This window comes from Thermobia domestica, chromosome 18 (assembly GCF_964235325.1).
Source record: "Thermobia domestica chromosome 18, izTheDome1.hap1.1, whole genome shotgun sequence".
In the NCBI taxonomy this organism is placed as follows: domain Eukaryota; kingdom Metazoa; phylum Arthropoda; class Insecta; order Zygentoma; family Lepismatidae; genus Thermobia; species Thermobia domestica.
In genome coordinates, this window is record NC_137471.1 from 28,326,858 (window position 1) to 28,350,324 (window position 23,467).

Below are 23,467 nucleotides of genomic sequence, written 5' to 3' on the forward strand. Positions count from 1 at the left end.
GTATGTATTCTTTGTAGTGCAACTGTATAGGAACCCGGAAGATAGAGTGAGGCCGGTGCTCAGAACCAACGGCGCCGACTTCTCAAAATTTGTGTGGGTGCATATCAATGGCGGGAATTGATATGTTTTTAGAGGAGTCTCGATATCTTTGATTGATTTTTTTTAGTTTAAAATTTTTTTATGAACACTGTCACAAAGAACTGTGCTTTGCTAAAGTAATATATAACAGTAGTATTAGGCTAGTTAGGGCTGCTCTAGCTCAATCGGTAATACTGCTTACTTAAACGCATGAGAAATGGGTTCAAACCCTGATCCAAGGTTAAGGATAGTTATTGTAATGAATATTCTCAACATATGTAATCGTAATATTAAGTATATACTTTAAACAACTTATTTCATGCACAATGATTACAAGAGGCAATAATATTATCAACACGTTACTAAAAGAAAATACTACATTTATAAAAATTAAAATGAAAATAAAAATCTTCATAAAAGAAAGTAATTTTAATGGTAGTGCAGAAAGAACTTGCAGGGATTTTGTTGTGAACATAAACTACAAGTGACTAACTTAAGTGTTTTGCTTGGTTGCCTTTGCACAAAACATTTGAGACAAACAATTACATTCTAGAGGTTAGAAATTTTAACTTCATCTCAATGTTCTAATTGGTTATTAGTTATTTTTTAGAAGTGAGAAATATCTGTTTCATTTTGTTTCTATCAAACTAAAAATCTTGTGAGTGCGCGGAACCCACAATATTATTTGTGTGGGTGTTGGAGCCCCAGAGCACTCACGTAGGCGGCGCGCATGCTCAGAACTGAACACTACAGAAACACACAGTTGAGTTACGGTTTTATTCTCTTGTGTTTTCACCCTGTAAATACTTGCTCCGATTTTTCCGGTGTTGACCGTTACTATCTTATACAGTACCAATTCTTCTGAAATAGAACATCACCTGGAAATGAGCTCCCTTGTGCCTGTTAGCGTATTCATCTTACGCGCAGGAGACCCGTATTCGATTCCCGGTAGCTCATATGGTTCGGATTCCACTTTAACTACGTCTCATATATACACTCGGTACTGTACCACCAGCCATCCACCTGGACATTCATAATATAGGGTGGCCCAAAGGTAGGTACTATACAGTACCGTACTGATCAGTTCATTGCTTTTTATTTCATTTCTTATTGTTATCCATCAGGTAGACTTAGTTTCTTTATGATTTGTTCTTAATGTCTTTTTACTTACATCTTAAGCTCGGAAGAGCCGAAGCAAATAAACCCATAAATTAAAATGTTATATTTGATCAATGCAGGGGTGTGGATCTACTTTTGGGCCACCCTGTATATTGTGTTGTCTGGAAACAGTCCTTTAAAATCTTGAATTCGCCGTTGAAATTTAATGTTGCTCAACAGTAAGAAAAGAAATAATAATAATAATAAAAAAAGATTCAGATACGTGTAAAAAGAAATTTTAAGTTTTCCGTCTTATGGCAACTCGAGTTTTCCCTTCCCTCCTCGAGCTCAGCGTGCTTCTGTCATTCCTGAAAGACACGCAACAAAAACATTTGAGTATTCTTAGCACCGAAGAAACATGGCGTCCCACAAAATGTTACAAGTAAGACAGATATATAAGGCAATCATAATCATCCTCAGGAATTTATATTGTCTGCTGAAACACGTTATACAATTCGTCCCCAACAACAAGAAGTTCCCTTTCCCCTTGTCGACGGTAGAACTATGTTTTAGTGAGTGAGTGATTTATGACATAGCATGTCAACTAATTGTCAAAACTCTGACGGGGATTTTGTATTTACTCACAAAAGTCTTTATGACAAAGCTCGTCTTGTCATTATTACTATCAAGAGCGTTGTCCCGTGAGTTAAAAAGAGCTTCCTTATGAGTATATGCTCATTGGGTGCGAGACACTGAATTTCATTCCCGGTGCGAGGTCATGTGGTTTGGATTCCATGTTAAGCGGGAAGTCTACGTCTTATATAGAATCAGGGCCGGATAACACACTGCAGCTATACTTCCAGAGCCGCCTTTCGAAAAAATTGAACACCAACAAACAGACGCAGTGGTATAAATTTCAACAATCAAATTTTCGTCGATAGGGATCCAGCATTCAGCCGCATCTACTGGTAAAAGAGTGATTTTTTTTTTTCGACTTTAAGGGTGGCGAGCACCAACCGAGAGTAAGTGAAACTAAAGTAGTAAGTTACTAAGAGAGAAGGAAATTGGCGACTTCAGTCGAGAGTACTGAACTAAAGGAGTAAATTACTACAGGAGTAAAATTTTCTTTTACTACTGCAGTAAATTTATTTCCTCCAAAACTGGTGGAGAGCACCATCAAAGAGTACGCTACCACATTAGTAACTTAAGGAGTAAATAAGACCAAAATTTACTCCGAAGTAGTAGCAGGAGTAAAGTAAGAGAGTAATGTGTGTTGTTTGGTTCCTGCTTGTTAAATATCGAATTCTATGGATTACCTGGACTACGAAGAATATATGGAGATGGAGGAAGAGGTAGTCATAACAAGAATGAGGGCTTTAGTAGAGAAAAGAGATCCATTTACAATGTATAGCGACAATGATTTCAAAGAGCGGTTTGAGTTGCGTAAGGAATGTTTTGAGTCGCTGCTTGGTATGTTGGAGCCGTTACTCCAGCTTTGTTTCCTACGCTGCATTACCTTTGCGGATTGCGAGTCTTTTGCACTGGTACTTATCAAATCGTAGCAGGGGATCTCATTAATATCATTAATAAAGAGAGGGGCTTAGGGGGCTATAGCCCCGTGCCTCCAGGTGGACAGGAGCCTTCACTCTGATCAAAATCTCAACCGGCTAACTAAAAGGAATCATGAAGATACAATCATCAATATAAAATAAAATATGACCAAAAATATAAAACATATTCCCTTAACTTTTATATTGTACTTTCACAGAAATGTATTAGGTTAAGTCAGCAGGGCCCACATATTTTTCTAGTCCCAGGCCTCCAGATGAGATAATCCAGCTCTGATTAACATCCATCGTAATACTGCTCTAAGAGCTTTTAACAGTATGATAGTCAGTTCAATTGTCTTAAAGCCATTGTGTGTGTCCATGCCACAGAACCAAGAAAATATATCAAGAAGAAAAAGATAATTCGATCGAATTGGTTGATTTCCGAATGTCATAGAGGCCATAGATTGTGTACATATGTCCATACTTTGTCCTTTAGGAGCACATGTAGCACTATACAGAAATAGCAAGAATTTCTTTTCTAGCAATACACAAATCATTTGTGATCCAATATGAAGATTTTGAACGTGGTAAGCTGTTGCCTGAGTTCCATTCATGATGCCCGCATTTGGGACAATAGTAGAATTGCTACAGAATTGGAAAACGAACAATATAATAGGTTGCTTGTTGGAGATAGTGGATATGCTCTCTTCAAACATCTTATGACTCCTGTGTTTCGACCCCACTCAGGAGCCGTAGGGCGCTATAATAGAGCCCATATTGCTACAAGATGTGTAATAGAACGTACATTCAGTGTTTGGAAGAAACGTTTCCAAATTCTCACTAAACAATGCGATGTAAACAAAACAAGTGTGGAAATGTTATTGAGGCTGCTGCAGTTCTGCACAACTTTGGAACAGAAATAGGAAATTTGTTTCTCACCCTGACGCTGTGCACATGTGCAGTGTTTCTTTTAGAAAAAAAAAAAAATGTTCGAATGGCACAGTTAGTATTCGGAGGAGAACATATTATTTTTACATGGTACTATTATATTTTTTTAATTATTATATTTTAGACGTATTATGTTACTCTCCTCCGGGGGAAAACTCTGAGCTTTCGGAGGGCAATGGCCCCCAAAAACATGTCTGGAAGAAACGCTGATGCTAGTAAAATAATAAATTAGTGTTTTCCTTCTTAAATGAATGAATAAGGCATTGGATCGTCACTACTGCTGTGAAATGTGACCCATGTTATGCATAATTTTGCAGTTATGTTTCTTTTTTCTTTTGTTTCTTTTTTATTTTCTTTTTTCTTTTCTTTTTTTTGCAACTAGAGAATTAAGATTTTCATTTTATTTCTTACTTCAGTACACAGAGCTATACAATAAAGATGTTTTGATTATTTCTAAGAAAAATAATTACCCTCACATTCCCAGGATTTCGCATTAGGCTGCTCACTGCCGTTCTACTCCTCCTCACGTAGTATGGAGTTTACCGTAAACTCCACCAAGAACCCGGCGCTGCAATCGTCATCTGACCGTTGAGAACCCAGACATCTGACGTATTTCCAACTCCATTTGTTTCCGTCAGATGCATAACGCCCTGTAAGTATTTATTTTCAAAGACCTAAAAATATTTATTTTACATAAATTCTCAAAAATGGACACAACTTATTTAATGAGAGTTTCTCGTAATGTTGCAAAGACGTATGTTAGTGCGCAATAGGTACACTCAATAAGGAAAAATGTGCCGTGACCAAAAAAAAAAAAAAAAAAAAAGATGTAAAACCACTGGTTCAAAATGATTTCATATTTTGCATCTCAATAGGTACGCAGGCCCGAAACCAGCCACGGAGGTTTGGGGGGGGGGGCTGGATTTGTTAGGGAGGCCAAGTCATTAAAAATTCTCTTACAAATATCTCTTTTTTTGTATTAATAACAGCATTTTGTATTGAGGTATGAAGTCGCCACGAAAAGTTTGCGGAGGGCCAGGTTGTCCCTAGCCCCCGTCTGGATAGGGCCTACGTAAATAGAAAATATTATTTTCAATGTGATGAGACAGCAATGAAATTACATTAGTATAATCCATGTTTGACCAGGAAAACTTCATTTCAAAAAATAAATAAATAAATAAATAAATAAAATAAAATAAAAATAACACAATCGTGTTTTGTCTTGTTTCTGTTTTGCGAATTCGTAAATCACCCAAAAGCGTGACTTTGATATATTTTATGTCTCCCATTCGTATAACTTTTATCGCATAATTTTCTTTTCAGAAAACAAATTATAAAAGCAGACACAAATTTAACTACCCATAAACATGGGAAATGATAAGATAAATTTATCCTCGTACCCATTTAAGGAATTATCAGGCAATATAGTTTCGGCGGTTTGTTCCATATCCCACTTTACGAATAACATACCATCTATGATACAACTTAATGATCTGCAGTTATTAGTATCATTGGAATAAATAAATAATAAATCAGCTTACCTCCTCGATCTCCTCCACAAAAACTTATTTCACCATCGTCTCACGCTATAACTGCGAGGTCTCAGGAAGAGAGATGGGATGGCTTCACTCCTCTGTTGATGGTGGAGTGGTCGGCCTTCAGGTTGCTTCCTCCTACGAAATACAAATAAAATTATTTTAGTTCCAATTCAAATCTGTTTTGTCGATGATTCATCTTACTTGTAACAATACCCCTGTACTTTTGTTTTCTACGTAATATCTCTAATTGCATATAAACAGCATTAACAGCTGGGAATCCAGCAATATATGCATAAACAGTGTTTGTATCAACAATAAGTACAACTTCCTACTTCAAGTGAATTTTTGCCACACGTGTAGCATAGGAACCATTGCGGTCCAAATAGACACTCCAACATAATACCAAATTGTGCATGTCCGAACCAGGTAACCATAGCCTGTTATGACTCTTATAGTGTATCGAAACGCTGCCCAAACAAATGGTCACAAACAAATGATAATCGGAAGGGACTAAATCAGAGCTATACACAGGATGGTCAAGAAAAATCCAGTTGAAACTGATGATGTGTGTACGGATTAGTTGGGCTGCATGTGGTCGTGTGGTATCATGCAGTAACAACACTCCTTCTCGTAGTGCCTCTTTACGTTTCTGACGTATGGCTCTTTCCAGCCTGTCCATGGTTTGGCAGTGTGTGTCCGCAGTAATGCTTGTGCCCTTTGTCAGAAATTCAACATGAATAAAACTCTGACGGTCCCAAAACAAGGTAGCCATTGTTTTCTTGGCAATGTTGTGCTCTTGAATTTCTTGGTCGGGCACTGACGACGAATGTTTCCATATCATGCTCTGGCGTTTTGATTCAGGTATACATAGGGTTATTACGGTTTCATCACCCGATATAATGAGATGAAGGAATTAATTTCCATCCTGGGCATATTGTGAGAGATGAGTCAGCACTTAATGGTTTTAAATAGTACATCATCATTATTTATAAAAAAATTGAAGTCTTTATCAAGCCAAACAAATTAATACCTGAAATAATTTCGCTTGAATTCTGATTTTTACGAGACATTAATTTGTTTAGCTTAGCACAGACTTCCATTTTATTTTTTAATAGATAATGGTAATAAATTACGAAGGGCAGTCAGAAAGCTCCCGGAATGTTGCAGTTCTGGCATTTTTTAAGCAATCACAATGAATGTTGTGCAATACAGTCTTTAGGTTGCCTAATTCTGAATTTAACAAGTGTGAACATGTCTTAGCCTATGGTCACAGTGGATCCGACTTTCACTGAGTTTTTAGTGTGACATACTCTGACGACATCGGTGAAATAAACGAATGCATTAAGAGAAGTGTACGTGGTCAGACTGGCGCCGACATGGTCTGGCGACTACGGCCGACTTCTACCGACCACCGATCAGAAACAAATTATTTTGTTTTTGTCGTCAGACTACGCCACTACGCCAGACTAGCGAGTGGTTTACAACTCATCGCAAGTATTGAGACTTCCATTTACGTGTTACAGCAAGCCGTTCTTCTGTTGATATACATTTTCGAAAATTACTTTGCTTCTCTATCAGTCCTCGGATGCTAAAATGAATCCTGTTCCATTCTGAAGTACTGAAAAAACTTCTGTGGCTGCTCCACTAACTTTGGAAATAGCGTGTGAAACTCGCCATATTTCTATCTTTCTTGAAAATTAGTATTTACATATTCGGTCCTATCTTCCTCTAAAAATAATATTTTTAACACAAGATTTTCTAATAGCAGCAATTCCTCGTCCATACTGTGTCCCATAAGGAGACAGACTGACGACGGGTCGGTTGCAGTGTGACCAAGCAGTCGGCAGACGTGGTCGGCCGACCAGTCGATCGTAATCGCCAGAGTGAAAAATCGGATGCACTGTGACCATAGGCTTAACAGGCAGTGTACGAATAATGTAGCTCAACATAGGAGTGTGTAGCGATCAGTTGGTGTAATTTCACAGATCGAGAAACGCTCAGACATCAAGTTAATGCGCAAATTGGGAAAAAGCTGTTTCTGAAAGTTTGATAGTCTTAAAACCAGTTCAACATCATCGGATGTTTTGGCTCTTTTCAAAGCTAAAAATGTTTTTTTTTTTTTTTTTGTTTCTTCAACGTAGAAGAGATCAAAACCAATGTGAGGGCTGAATTTCGGGAGATACTAAAAGAGGCCTTTCGTCGGTGTTTCCACCAATCGCAGGTGCAGTGGAACGTGTGTGTTCCGAAGGTGTCAACTTTGAATTGATAAGGTTGTAATATAGAGTTACAAAAGAACTCCGAGAATTTTTTGATTGCCCCTCGTATTTTCAGTATTTAAGCGCTTATTACTATTATCTTCTGCTTTAGAAATATAACTTTTTTTTTATTTTTAACTTTCCAGTGCTTTTGTTGAAGTCGGTTAATTTTTTTAAAAAAAGTTTTCATCTATTCAATGTTTTAGTGATCGTTTTGAGTTCAGAAGATTAACATTGTCGCTAGGGAGTTTCTAAGGGTGATATCCTTCTGTTAGGCAACCAGCAAAAGAGATATGTATTGCGGGTTAACGGACGTTGCAGGAGCTTTGGTTTAGTTTGAATGGCAAAAAACCTATTGTATGCTGGCAACTTCAAAGACCTGTAGAACCGCATGGGTCGTCCTTGGATATAGATTTATAAGAAAAATCCATTTAACACCATTTATCTCTAGTCTAGCTTTGCCACAAACTCATCCCAACATCTATATATTAATATGCTTCGTTTATTTGTTTGTAGATAGCAATTCACTCCCTTTGAGAGTCTTTCCGCCCGTATCTGTGAAGGGAATGAACAGATATAGTGAGGAAGTAGGAAGGAAATTCATTCACCGGAGGACAAGCAATCATCCTCTTGCCCTCTTCTGGCGTTGTCATTGAGTCTACTTTTCGTGTAGATAATATATATATATACTACGAGTATATTACAGAGATATACGAAATTTCTTATGTTATCAATTAGATATAATAATAATAATAATAATAATAATAATAATAATAATAATAATAATAATAATAATAATAATAATAATAATAATAATAATAATAATAATAATAATAACTTGGCCATCAAATATAACACTCTTTGTTTCTTGGACTCAGTCCCTAAAAAAAACCTAATCTAATCTAACCTTAAATGATGGGCTAGTTGTCCATGAAATTTAATTTAGATCTGACCAACACACACACACGCATATATATATATATATATATATATATATATATATATATATATATATATATATATATATATATATATAGAGAGAGAGAGAGAGAGAGAGAGAGATGAGCACTCTTACTCATTTTGGTAGATGAGTGTAAGGAAGTCGATTGAGGGTGAGTGTGAGTGTGAGTGAGGATTAGCGCAAAAATATTCATCTCTGTTATATGTATATACCATGGTTGGTGAGATTGAAATTTTGGGGATCCTCACCACACTAGAGGACTCAAGCGTATTGAGTTATTAGAGCATCGACAGGGGGCAACAAGGTAACATATTGGTTTCAGAGTCTGACTTTGGCCTGAAAAGTTCAATATTGAAAATATGTATGCACTGAAGACCACGAGGATACAAACATGTATGGAGGAAAAAGTACTTTTCAAAATCCCCGAAAATCATTCTTATAATCATCTTATAATATTTCCCAAACAACAGTTCGATGCAATTAAGCTCCCAAACAACAGTTCGATGCAATTAAGCTCATTTTGTAAGTCTGTAAATTCTTTCTCGGATAGTTGTTCAAGATCTATTATAGTACATATACCCTGTAAAGAAATTCATAGGTATTTTTTTCTATATTTACTAAACACGGTGGCAATCTGTTCGCCAAACTTCTATGTTAATCAGTTTACACCTATAAAGTAAAATTATTAATATGAAATACATATGTAGATTTTAATGTGAATATAGGTCTATTTTGCTCGCCAAATAGTTTTTTTTTGTGTTTAATTAAAATTCCTGGTATTGTTTTACAGGCCGGTAGCCAGCTCAAAACTGTAAGGGGCCCGGTAGAATTTAGGGGAGGGCGATCCAACAATATTGTAGTTCACCACCATATCATAGTTCTTTTGCAAGCCTACCATGAGGATTTTAGGGAGGGGTAGTAAAAAGTTAGGGGAGCTCGGCCGCCCCTAGACCCCCTTGGATATGGGTCTGTTGTTTTAATTAACCACAAATGTTATACTTTTTCATTTATTGTATATAAAATGATTTTTTAAAAATCATTTTTATGATTAAGTGATTATATATAAATTCACCTGTCAAAATAAGATCGTGCAAAGATATATGCGTAAAGAATTTGTTCAAAGCGAAATCGTACTGTGGTAACTTAACATAGACTTTTCATAAAATACCAGCTGAACCTACGCTATCTGCACAGCGCATCATTCACGTAGGAGCATGAATCTCCTTGCCATTCCTCACATCTGTACACATCTGTTTACATATACAATGAAAGACGTCTTGATAAAAATCGGCAAAGGGCACCATAAAAGGGAGATTTTTTCGATTATTTTTTTTAAATATCTCGTACCGCTTGCAAAATTGAACCTACTTCCGGTTGGAGTTTCTAATTCATGTTCGACCAGTGTTTTCTTTCTTCTTGCATGCAGTATGTAATAAGCAAATATATTACATACACAATTAATTATAATGTCAGTGATATATATGGTGTTCATTGAGCAAAACACTCCAAACAATAAAGATTCATCTTACACTTATAGTTATTCTTCGTTTTTCATTATCATTTAGCCATGAAACAAACGCCGAAGATATATACTACCCCCATATACGACTATGTGGTGTTGGAATGTATAACATGCACGATATGATGCTTTACTTTTTTAAAAATTTCAACACTTCTAGTGTACATCTGAAAATGTAATAAAGAAATAACAACCACGTTTTTTTTTAAATATTCAATTAGAACTGGACAATCTACATAAAATTCGGAATCGACCAGCGAAAATGGCACGTTTCTAGAACTTGTGGTTTTCGAGATTTCATTGTCGAAAGGATTGGTGTGGCAATTAAATAACGAGACTGCCCACTTCCTGTCGCACAGGATCGTGGGAGGGGGGGAGGGGAGGTAGCTAATGATGTGTTGTTGATCTTGAACCTTCATGAGCAGCCAATGCTTGTTTCATGATTCTAAAAGCTTTTCTTTTCTTTGCAGGCTTCCATGAAGAGAACAGTGTTCTATAATAATGCTGGAATCATGGTGAATAGTAAAGTTGAGCAGCACATTAACATCAAATTTCTGGTGAAATTAAACAAAGCACCGACCGAATGTTGTGCAATGTTAAAAGAAGTGTATGGTGATAATGCTATGTCACGTGCGCGAGTTTTCGAATGGCACAAACGATTTTCAGAAGGTAGGGAGGAGGTTGAAGATGAACGACCCGGCCGCTTTTTGAGTTCAAGAACGGACAAAAATGTTCAAAAAATTAATTAACTTGTGCGGAAAGTCAGACGTTTGAGCATTCGGATGATCGCAGACATGATGAACATTAACAGAGAGATAGTAAGACAAATTTTGCATGACAATTTAAACATGACAAAAGTTTGTGCAAAAATTGTCCCGAAAAAACCTCTCTCAAGATCAAAAAGACATTCGAAAGACTATTTGCTGTGACGTCATGGAACGACTCAAAGCGGAACGAGACTTGCTAACACGTGTCATCACATGTGATGAAACATGGATTTTCCAGTATGACCCCGACACTAAGCGTCAATCATTGCACTGGAAGATTCCCCCATCGCCAAGAATGAAAAAAGCACGAATGAGCAAGTCGAAAGTGAAGGCAATGCTCATAGTTTTTTTTTTCGATATCAGGGGTATCATCATGACTGAATGGGTGCCTCAGGGTCAAACGGTGAATCAGACCTATTACAAACAAGTCTTAATCAAGCTGAGGGAAATAATCAGGAAGAAGAGACCGGATTTGTGGAAAAATGATGCATGGATCCTCCACCAAGACAATGCACCTGCCCATAATTCCCTTTCTGTGAAACAGTTTTTAGCAGCCAAGCGCATTCCTATGCTCAACCATCCTCCATATTTCCCAGACCTGGCTCCCCGTGACTTTTATCTGTTCCCAAAAGTGAAAAGTGAATTAAGGGAAACAAAATTTCTGTCTGTGGAAGAAGTGAAACGAAAAATGGCAGAGTTGTTGAACAGTGTGACATCGGGTGACCTACAGCATTGTTTTGAACAATGGAAGGCACGTATCCAGCGGTGTATAGATATCGGAGAGAAGTATATTGAAGGGGATAACAGTCAATTGTAACTTTCATGGCAATACATCATATTTATGACACGTCTCGTTATTTAATTGCAACACCTCGTATGTTGTTTTGTATATAAAAAAAACTTAAAAAGTGAAAGTGCACTAGAACTGGTAATAGCAATATATATATATATATATATATATATATATATATATATATATATATATATATATATATATATATATATATATATATATATGTGTGTGTGTGTGTGTGTGTGTGTGTGTGTGTTTTGGAAGGTTGATTTTAAGAACTGAATCCTTTTTCTGGTTCTTAGACTGCTCCGCCCAACTCCTGCATTCAGCCGTAGGCATGGGTGGATTGGATTAAGATGAAGGTGCTCAGGACAATCACATTTACCCATGTGGGGTTCTTAGTCTCGTAAAGGTTGAGAACCATTGGATTAAATGACTGTATTTAAAAAGAAAATATTTATCGTGGTGTTTGTGCTGACTCACTTCATCTTCATGTATACCTAGCTTAATATTAATGTTGCTAATAGTGTTCTATACATTTTTAAATCGTTTGGTGACAATTTTTGCACACAGAAAGTTGATGAGCTGACCTCTTTGAACTTTACCTTTACGAATTGACGATAAAGCCATATCGTCCAACAATGGCAAACCATTGCCAAAAGGATAAAGAGGTAATTAATGAAATAATTTTAATTTCTAGACAATTATTACTGATGGTATCTTTAAACTTAATCTGCACGCATTTACCATTAACTATTCAAACTCATAATATACAACAAATTAATTCCGTATTACAAATAATTCCTTGAAATTTGCAAATTTTAATTTTTATATGCTAACCAATAGGGAATGATTGCTAACTTTTATTTTATATGCCAGAACAATTAAAATCCTGGAATGTAACACGAATATCGTGCTAATTTGAAATAAAAGCATTTTATAACTCACTTCCAAATTAATACTATTTTTTGTTGTTGTTGTGTTTCATGTTGAAATTAAAAAAAAAAGAGTTTATGACAAAACGGAAAAACGAGATAGAAACTGTTGTATCTCAGTTTGAGATACTAAATAATTCACCATTTTTTTTGTCTTTTGTTTACAAGTGACAATGATGATCTTTTGTTTTCACGTCTTCTCAGAAAACGGTTTTCCAATATTACTTTGCTCTTGTCTGTTTCATTTCCCTCAAGAGTTGGTTGAATCGTTGAAATTTCAGGATTGCCATCTCTTTTAACTTAAAAGTGTGAGGATATTTTTCCTGATTTTTTTCTTTAAAGTTTTACTAATATATGTAATATGTAGAAGCAAGTCGATTTATTTGATCATGCATTGTGTGTGTATTTTTTAAAAAATTGCTTATGATGTTTCTATTATAGGGCTATGTCGGATGGGGGCCAAAATTAGGTAAAAGACAGAATGTGTACTGGTGGGATGGGAATATGGGAGGAAAGTGGAGTGCATAGCGCAAGGTGCACATGAGGTAGAGGTGGAAGCAGTGGAATGGAAATGTGGAGAAGTCGGTGAAGAGCAGTGTTGATAGAAGGTTGTGAGAGAATTGGTGGGATGGGAATGTGGGAGGAAAGTGGAGTGCATAGTGCAAGGTGCACATGAGGTAGAGGTGGAAGCAGTGGAATGAAAATGTGGAGGAGTCGGTGAAGAGCAGTGTTGATAGAAGGTTGTGAGAGAATTGGTGGGATGGGAATGTGGGAGGAAAGTGGAGTGCATAGTGCAAGGTGCACATGAGGTAGAGGTGGAAGCAGTGGAATGAAAATGTGGAGGAGTCGGTGAAGAGCAGTGTTGATAGAAGGTTGTGAGAGAATTGGTGGGATGGGAATGTGGGAGGAAAGTGGAGTGCATAGTGCAAGGTGCACATGAGGTAGAGGTGGAAGCAGTGGAATGAAAATGTGGAGGAGTCGGTGAAGAGCAGTGTTGATAGGAGGTTGTGAGAGAATTGGTGGGATGGGAATGTGGGAGGAAGGAAGAGGAAGGTCAATGAGTTTGGTTCGGGGAAGAAGGTCGGGATGGTTTGGAGCAGTAGATGAGGACTTGGAGAACGGGAACGGGAAGGCGCAAAATGGACAGATACGGATTGGGAATTTGAAAGTTGGAGACGGAGTTGAGATATTTGATTTGTTAGTTTGGAAATAGCCTGCGCTGTGGTATCTGTCGCGGTGGTGGAATGTGTCTTTGTCGCAATCACAACTCAACCTCAACGCATTCGCACAACATCGTTTACAGTGGCGTTTTACAATCTTAGCGTTAGTGGTATGCAGACTCAGCTGTCAATTGACTGTGCCTGATCATGGACTTCAGCCAAGTGTAAGTACGCAACCATGAACTCTGTCCGTTATTATGTCAGTAATCTGTGATCGCAGTGATATCAATCCTCAAATTTTTCAACCTTATTTTCGGACGTCATACAGTAATGTAATTTTGCACAGCTACGTAAGTTGAGTAACAACACAATATTCCATTATTACTTTTGTATATTCCTATATATATTTTGAAAGTTACGTCCTTTATTTGATTGTAAAGATCGATATCAATCTTTTCATATGCAACCTCTTGAGTAATGCTGGATTATCTATTACATAGGCGTTAAAATTTACAAATTCGAACAAATTTTCACGATTTTTTTCACAATACAGTTGAAAATAAAACAAAATAAAATAAAAGATACTTAAAAAAAACACTTTCTTTAAAAGATTCTTAAACAATATAAGAGAAATTGTACTAAAAATAAAACAAAAATATATTTGTTTTCAACACACGCTTTGTTTTTTCTAAAAAAAAAAAATAAAAAAAATGAATCGTAGTTCAAGAACATTATTTTTTAAAGAAATCTTTCAATGCGTGTCTAAAGAGGAAATTTATCTTATACGATCAATTTATAATTTCTTCAATTCTAATGTAAGTCAAGTGATAATTTTATATTACAGAGCTTCCCATTTTTTCTTCTCAGTCATGGATAAAAGCGCTCCCCATGCTTTTATTTTTAGCCATACATAAGGGCGCTCCCAATGCTTTTATTTTAGTCATGCATAAGAGCGCTCCCCATGCCTTCATTTTAAGTCATGCATAAGAGCGCTCTCCATGCTTTTATTTTTAGTCACGCATAAGAACATTCCCCATGATTTTCTTTTTAGTCATTCATAAGAATGCTCCCCATGCTTTTATTTTTTTTAGTCATGCATAAGAACGCTTCCCATACTGTTATTTTGAGTCATTAATAAAAATGCTCCCCATACGTTTCTTTTTAGTCATATGTAAGAGTGTTTCCTATACGGTCCATTTTAGTCATTCATAAGAACACTTCCCATGATTTTCCTTTTAGTCACGCGAAGCTCCTTCGTGGCTAAGCGGTTAGCGTACACGTCTTTGGCGTTGGAAGATCCAGATTCGATTCTCGTTGGGAGCAAGTGCTTCGACCTATTTCAAGTAAATGTATTTCAGATACCTATTTAGAATACAAAATAAGATTTGGTATTTTATATTTTAAACATTTTTTTCAAAAACTATTTTAATTGTATATTTGAAATGTAGGTTTTATAGTGTATTTTGTTATTTTTAATAATATGCAAAATACAAAATAGTTTGATCTTGGCAATAAAACATTACGCAGTTTACAGCCTGTACACTATACTAGAATTTAGGCTAACAGTTACAAACATTAAATGGCTTCACCATTGTATATTGCCTGCTGTTACAGTCGAAATCCCCGAAATCATGCGAAGTTTTCAAATATATTGTTGGTGTGTTTTCCACAATACCTTTTCGTACCAGGTTGATGCTTATTTTGATAGTTTAATGAAGCTTCAAAACGTAAAAGGTAAGTTAAATGATGCATGCCTTGCACTGGGAATTTCCCTGGGATAACGAGTTGGAATTTCTCGACGAATACTTAAGGAGCCCGGTTTGGATACAAAATCTCGCCCAGAACTTCGCCGCACAAACCTCGCGGGCCAATATCTCGCCTGACCAAAACATCGCCGCCGAAAACCTCGCGTCCCAAAATCTCGCCTGACCAAAAGCTCACGGTCATAAATCTCGCGACACATAATCTCGCCTGGCCTAAACTACACGGGACGTAATCTCGCCCAGGAAAAAGTGTCGTCAGTATAAAACCTCGTCACAACTATTTCTTCGATGTAGAATGCTCTATATATTGCTATATGTATGTATTTAATAATAATAATAAATATTTGCATTAAAAGAATGGCGAGAAAAATATTTCTAACGCGTGCTTTGGAAATTTATATATAATGAAAGAATAACTCAACTGACTCACTTATAAACAGATCTATGAAAATATTAGCCATAGACTCTTGGAATTTTGTATAAATATTCCTCCCGCAGTCGTGAGTGTAGGTAAGACGGTGTTTTGTGTTATTTTTTTTAGGCGTTCGCCAGATCTTCGATATTATTAGGCATAGAACTTTGAAATTTTGTATAAATGTTTTTCTTGCATCATAGAATGATATCATGTTTGCCGAAATGTTCTTCTTACATCGTACGATAGGAATATGTTTTACTAAATGTGTGTTCAAAGGGAGGTTGAGAAAGGGGCTTGAATGAATTTTTCTCATTCGCCATATCTCCGGAAACGTTAGACGCAAATCTTAAAATCTGATACAAATTCTTTGTACCATATGCATATGTATACCCTATGTAATAATATGGAATCGTATATTAAGAAATTTATTGGGTAAATTTTATGAAGAGGTTTCAACCCGCAAGGTTTTGCCCAAGCGAGATTTTAGTTCGCGATGTTTTGGACAGCAAGGTTTTGACCAGGCGGGATTTTCACCCACGAGGTTTAGACCGCTCGAGACTCTCGCTAGGTGAGATTTTGACCCGCGGGGTTTTGGGCGACGAGGTTTTGGGCACGCGAGGTTTTGGGTGGTGAGGTTTTGTCCACCCGAAATTTCGGGAGACTAGGTTGTGTACACGCGATGTTTTTGGGCGGCGAGGTTTTCTCCACGCGAGGTTTTGACCCACGAGACTTTGAGCGGCTGTACTTTTTGCCACGAGATTTCTTCGTATCCCATGGAATCTATCACACATGGACTAGATCGACTCCAATCGTCTGGCTCTTTCTTTTATGACGAGCTCATTCCAGAACTTATTCACATGAAGAAATTTCTGGAAAAAAACTGGAACTCTTTTCATTAAAGTACTGTAATCTACTAGTGAAGGCATTGTTAAAGGTCATGGACAAAAGATTCCATGAATATTTAATCTTGCAGTCATCAGTAAATGATGCTAGATAGGTTCCCAAAGGAAACAGATCATCTGTAAAAGATGCATTAATGGAAGAGATTGTCATGAACTCTCAACTGACAAGATTGTACCATCAAATGAGAAAGCAGATAATCTTAATGATGAACAATAGTATTTGTTCCAATTGCACTGCAGAATCATGAGGAGCATATCTGTGGGTTCACCAATGCTTCTTAGTTACAGTTTCTCCAGTACCTTGAGGACTCAGATACTTTACTGAGCGTGCTGGAGAAGTACCTACTTGTTCTCAAATTACTAAAAACTTCAATACCTGTGTACCAAGTTCAGCAGCTGTTGAGTGACTTTTCTCATTTGGGGGCCTCATTATGAGACCCCAAAGAATGAATATGAGTGAGAAAATGTTCGAGAAACAATTGTTGCTGAAAGCGAATAACCATTTCCTTAAATGAAAGAATCGTGTTTGATGTAGACATAATGGAAATGTTTGATGTTGGTTAGTAAAAAGAAAATTTATGTGTTTAATGTCTAAACTATTATATGAACCATAATCAATACAAATATCGTATTTTGCAGACTATGTATAAAATTAGTGATACCTATTTTGTATTTTGCAAATGTATTTCAAATATGTATTGTGTATTTTATACTTTAAATGCACTTCTGAAAACTATTTTGTATTTTAAATATACTTTCTGATTATTTTGTATTTTGTATTTCAAATAGGTTTCCTTACCTAACTTGCCCAGGACTTGAGAGAGATCATGTGGTTCGGGTCGCACGTTAAACTGTAGGCTGTCTCATATAGCCTCGTTGCTTCAAACCAAATCTTTTTAGTCACACATGAGAGCGCTCTCCATGCTTCTACCTTTAGACATGCATAAGAGCGTTCATCATGCTTTTATTTTAGTCGTTCATGACAGCGCCCCCCCATTCTTTTATTTCAAGTTATGCATAAGATCGCTCCCAATGCTTTCCTTTTTAGTCATTCAAAATAACATTCCCCATGATTTGCTTTTTAGTCATTCATAAGAATGCTCCCCATGCTTTTCTTTTTAGTCATTCATAAGAATGCTCCCCATGCTTTTCTTTTTAGTCATTCATAAGAATGCTCCCCATGCTTTTCTTTTTAGTCATTCATAAGAATGCTCCCCATGCTTTCCTTTTTAGTCATTCATAAGAATGCTCCTCATGCTTTCCTTTTTAGTCATTCATAAGAATGCTCCCCATGCTTTTCTTTTTAGTCATTCATAAGAATGCTCCCCACGCTTTTCTTTTTAGTCATTCATAAGAATGCTCCCCATGCTTTTCTTTTTAGTCATTCATAAGAATGCTCCCCATGCTTTTCTTTTTAGTCATTCATAAGAATGCTTCCCATGCCTTTCTTTTTAGTCATTCATAAGAATGCTCCCCATGCTTTTCTTTTTAGTCATTCATAAGAATGCTCCCCATGCTTTTCTTTTTAGTCATTCATAAGAATGCTCCCCATGCTTTTCTTTTTAGTCATTCATAAGAATGCTCCCCATGCTTTTCTTTTTAGTCATTCATAAGAATGCTCCCCATGCTTTTCTTTTTAGTCATTCATAAGAATGCTCCCCATGCTTTTCTTTTTAGTCATGCACTAGCATCAATTACCCGCTTCAGTGTTAAATTGAGAAAAAAATAGTAATATGTTCCGTTAGTCAGACTCTTTTTACTATTACTAAACCGCTCTTTGATATAGATTATTTTCGATGATTTTTATATATCCCCTTCCCTCCCCATGTTGCGAGGCACGGCATCGGAAGTGTCACTGTTCATCTCACCAACCCGGAAAACTATGAATTCGACACTGATATTCATTTTTATATGTCTCTTCCCTCCCCAAGTTGCGGGGCTGAATTTGGATTTAAGCGGCATCAAAAGTATTACTGATAATCTCGGCGACCTGAAAATATATAGATTCGGGATTAATATCGGTAATTTTCTATCATATATATATATATATATATATATATATATATATATATATATATATATATATATATATATATATATCCATTTCCCAAGCTCCGGGGCTGAATTTGGATTTAAAGAACATCGGAAATGTCACTGTTTCTCTCAGCGATCTCAAAAACTATGGATTCGACACATATCGACCAGTTGTAAAAGTTTCCCCTCCCCTCCCTTAAGTTACACCGTCAAAGTGATATGACAAACAACATCTCAGGTGTGAACTTTATCTAGGTTGAAAATTTGATCAAGATCGGTCCGCTGGTTCAAGAATTATCAAGTTTTTTGTTGATATATATACATACATACATACATATATATATATATATATATATATATATATATATATATATATATATATATATATATATATATATATATATATCGGGTGTTGCAAAATAAGTGTTACAACTCTTGGGAGCTGAATCCTGCCACTGAGACAAGAAAAAAAGTTCTCTTGAACTTTCGGCTATCGGACATAGTTTCAGATCTACAAGGTGCCGAAAGCGTGGGAAAATGACTTTCGGACGCCAATAGTTCGGAAACTATCCAACGTAAAGAGGGCGGGTAAAAAATTCACTGAAGAAGTCATACCTGCTGTAATGAATTTTGCATGTTTCACAATCCTACCATGCACGCGCAAGGGATTCCCCAAAGGAACGTAGAGAGTCCCGGATAATGTGCTAAATGAAAGTTGGTCTAAATGGATATGAATTGATGGGGTTTCTACCAGGTAACAATAATTCGTTTGTATTAAGTCGATATCTGGAACAAATACAAAATGGCGGACACTTTCATGTTCGTTGTATGTGGTTGCATAATCGCCAGGTACGGATGCTGGCCAACAGTGAAGTTCTGGGTATTAAGTGTTGCGAATTTGTACTCAAATGCTCTAGAAAGACATCTGGAGTGTCGGTAGAGCACAACAGATGGAGCAGGGTGATTCACATGTGTGGAAACACGTAACGAAAAATACCCAGAAATGCACTCATACTCAGTAAACGTGAGTTCAAAGCGTCGGAAATGTAAGAATTAGCGTTTAGAACATGAAAATCAATTCACCAATAATATTTCCTCAAACCGACGCAATATGATGTGCACGGTTGTATACCAATAAGGATGCAACAACTGAGGCCAGGTTAAAATTGTGCAAGGGGACTTATTAAGAAAGTGGGTAAACTAAATGAATGTCTCTAGTGGGATCACATAATCGATATTGAAATGCGGACAATTTGTGTGTTGATATCGATATGTAGCTAGTGGAGAAATGTTAACATGTGCCACTACTGATGGGACACCGTCCCATGTGGGAAAAATAGGAAAATAACTGCTCGGGTCTTGAATATGATGCCGTGGGCTCCCAGTAGGATTGGAAACTGCGACCACGCGAGCGCTCTAGCTCTGAGGCTAGAGGGAGCCTGACTTTCTCTGTATACATTTCTTTGAGGAGTGCCCACTTTGTTTGGCAAGCGCTCTTGTACAGTCTCCTGACATGCTTGTGTGTTACATTTTGTTACTCCTACTGCACAGTTGTAAACAATCAGAGCTTTAAGACGTTTCTTCCTATTTCTCATGTCGTTTTATTTTCCATGTGCATGGTGTTCCAGCTGTAGTGTTACATGTGCCAAATTGGTTCATTTTCGTCTTTCTCTTGGCATGTGTACTGTGTGTAAGATACATATTTCTGGAGGTATTTTGATATCGAGTACGTCATATGTCCCAGAAGACGTGAGACATGATACAAGTTTGTTATTTTCACGCTCTATCACAATTTGAACCATGGATTAAGAGATTTCTTTCCATATGTGTCGACTGTGGGACAATGTCTCAAACAAAGGGGGACATTGATACAATCTTGTTCTAGTTACGTTCTACGAAAAAGTGCACCATATGTAATAGCAGAATGTACAACGTTATTTTCCTAGTTTTCGCATGTGAGACGGTGTCCCAGCAGTAGTGGCACATGTTGATATTTGTCCATTAGCTACATGTTGATATCAACACACATATTGGCCACATTTCAATATCGATCATGCGATACCACTAGAGACATTCATTTAGTTTACCCACTTTCTTAGTGAGTCTCTTTGCACAATTTCAACTTGGTCTCAGTTGTTGCATCCTTATTGGTATGCAACCGTGCACATCATATTGCGTCGGTTTGAGGGAATATTATTGGCGAATTGGTTTTCATGTTCTTGACGCTAATCCTTACATTTCCGACGCTTTGAACTCACGCTTACTGAGTATGAGTGCATTTCTGGGTATTTTTCGTTACGTGTTCCACACATGTGAATCACCCTGCTCCATCTGTTGTGCTCTACCGACACTCCAGATGTCTTTCTAGAGCATTTGAGTACAAATTCGCAACACTTAATACCCAGAACTTCACTGTTGGCCAGCATCCATACCTGGCGATTATGCAACCACACACAACGAACATGAAAGTGTCCGCCATTTTGTATTTGTTCCGATATCGACTTAATACAAACGAATTATTGTTACCTGGTAGAAACCCCATCAATTCATATCCATTTAGACCAACTTTCATTTAGCACATTATCCGGGACTCTCTACGTTCCTTTGGGGAATCCCTTGCGCGTGCATGGTAGGATTGTGAAACATGCAAAATTCATTACAGCAGGTATGACTTCTTCAGTGAATTTTTTACCCGCCCTCTTTACGTTGGATAGTTTCCGAACTATTGGCGTCCGAAAGTCATTTTCCCACGCTTTCGGCACCTTGTAGATCTGAAACTATGTCCGATAGCCGAAAGTTCAAGAGAACTTTTTTTCTTGTCTCAGTGGCAGGATTCAGCTCCCAAGAGTTGTAACACTTATTTTGCAACACTCCCTCCCCCAAGTTTTACCGTCAAAGTGAAACGATAAAAATCATCTCAGGCCCGAACGTCATCCATTTTGAAAATTTCATCGAGATCGGTTAGGTGGTTCAAGAGTTGTTTTATTTATTTTTATACATAAATATCCTCCTTTCTCCCCCTCCCCTAGATACTACCGTCAAAGTGAAAATATTAAAAACTTTCCAGTCCCGATCCTCATCTATGTTGAAAATTTAATCGAGATCGGTCAGGTGGCCCATGTGTTATGAAGTTTTTTTTTATTTTTATGTCTTTCCCCATCATTCCTCCACCCCTAACTTCTATCCTCAAAGTGATATCATAGAAACCACCCCATTTCCGAATCTCATCTATATTGACAATAAGATCGGTATAGTGGTTTAAGTGTGATGAAGTCACAAAGACAGTCAGTTTTCTTTTTCTTTTTTTTGACATGTATATCTTTCCTTTCCCCCTCCTCTCCGTTGCACCTAAAAATGAAATGATGAAAACATCCCAGGCCCGAACCTTATCTAAGTTGATTCAAGAGTTATTAACTCACGGTCACTTATATATATATATATATATATATATATATATATATATATATATATATATATATATATATATATATATATATATATATATATATATATATATATATATATATATATATATATATATATTGTATATCTCCCTCTCCTCCCCCTCTCCTACGTTACTTCGTTAAACTGAAATGTTAAAAAAAACGTCCCAGACACAAACCTCATTTATGTTGAAAATTTGATCAAGATTGGTTGTTTGGTTCAACAGTTATGTTTTATTTATTTTTTTATAATCCCCTCCTTGCCCTCCGCTAAGTTCTGCCTCAAAGTGGAATGACAAAAACACTCCGACGCACGAACCTCATGAATGTTGAAAATTTGATCGAGATCGGTCGGGTCGTTCAAGAGATTAAGAGTCACAAACATAGTCACTTTAAATTTGATAATATAGATAAGAGCGCTCCCCATACTTTTATTTCCAGTTGTTGATAAAAATGCTCCTCATGCTTTTCTTGTTAGTCATGCATAAGAGTGCCCCTCATGCGTTTCTTGTAGTCATTGATAAAAACGCACCCCATGCTTTTCTTTCTACTCATTCATAAGGGTGCTCCCCATGGTTTTCCGTTTAATCATGCACAGATAGATTTTCTTTTTAGTCATGCATAAGTAGAATTTTTTAAAGAGATTTTTATTTTAGAAAACAGAATTATGTTTTTACTTTTCAGTACGACTTTTTAGCTTTTGATTTTTTTAAAAAAAAACAACAGAAACCATGCTTTTAAATAATATTTTATATTTCATTTTATTTTTAATAATGACTTTGCATTTCGTGTTCCATCTGGCTAACTTGAAGAACTCGTGAGATATTATGTTCTTGATAGTCGAGAACACAGGAAAGGTAACCAATCAAGCTCTACTTTAGGTAAGGAAATATTTCAGTATTCTCCGAGAACTTTCATATGCAAAAAACAAAGTAAGCTGGCAACTATGATTTTCGCATGCTGTAATTCTTTTGTTTTCTTTTCCTACTTTTTTCCTCTTAGGTTGATCTAACAACAAACATTAATACTCGCCTTCAACCCTTTCTATGGCGTCAACAACCCCCTTTTTACTCTTTGATTTATATTTCATCATCGGAAGTCAGCGGAGTCGAAGAAAATAAAGAAGTCTTCCCAATCTAAGCTCCAAAATGTTGTCCCCCCTTTAAAAAAATAGTTTTTCTAGAGAAAGAAAAACAAAGATCCAAGAAGTCATTAGATATTATTTATCTTTCAAATTTTGGCGCACAAAAAGCGATAAGTTTGTGTGTGCGCGCGCATGCGTTAGAATACTATATAGCATTTTCCTAG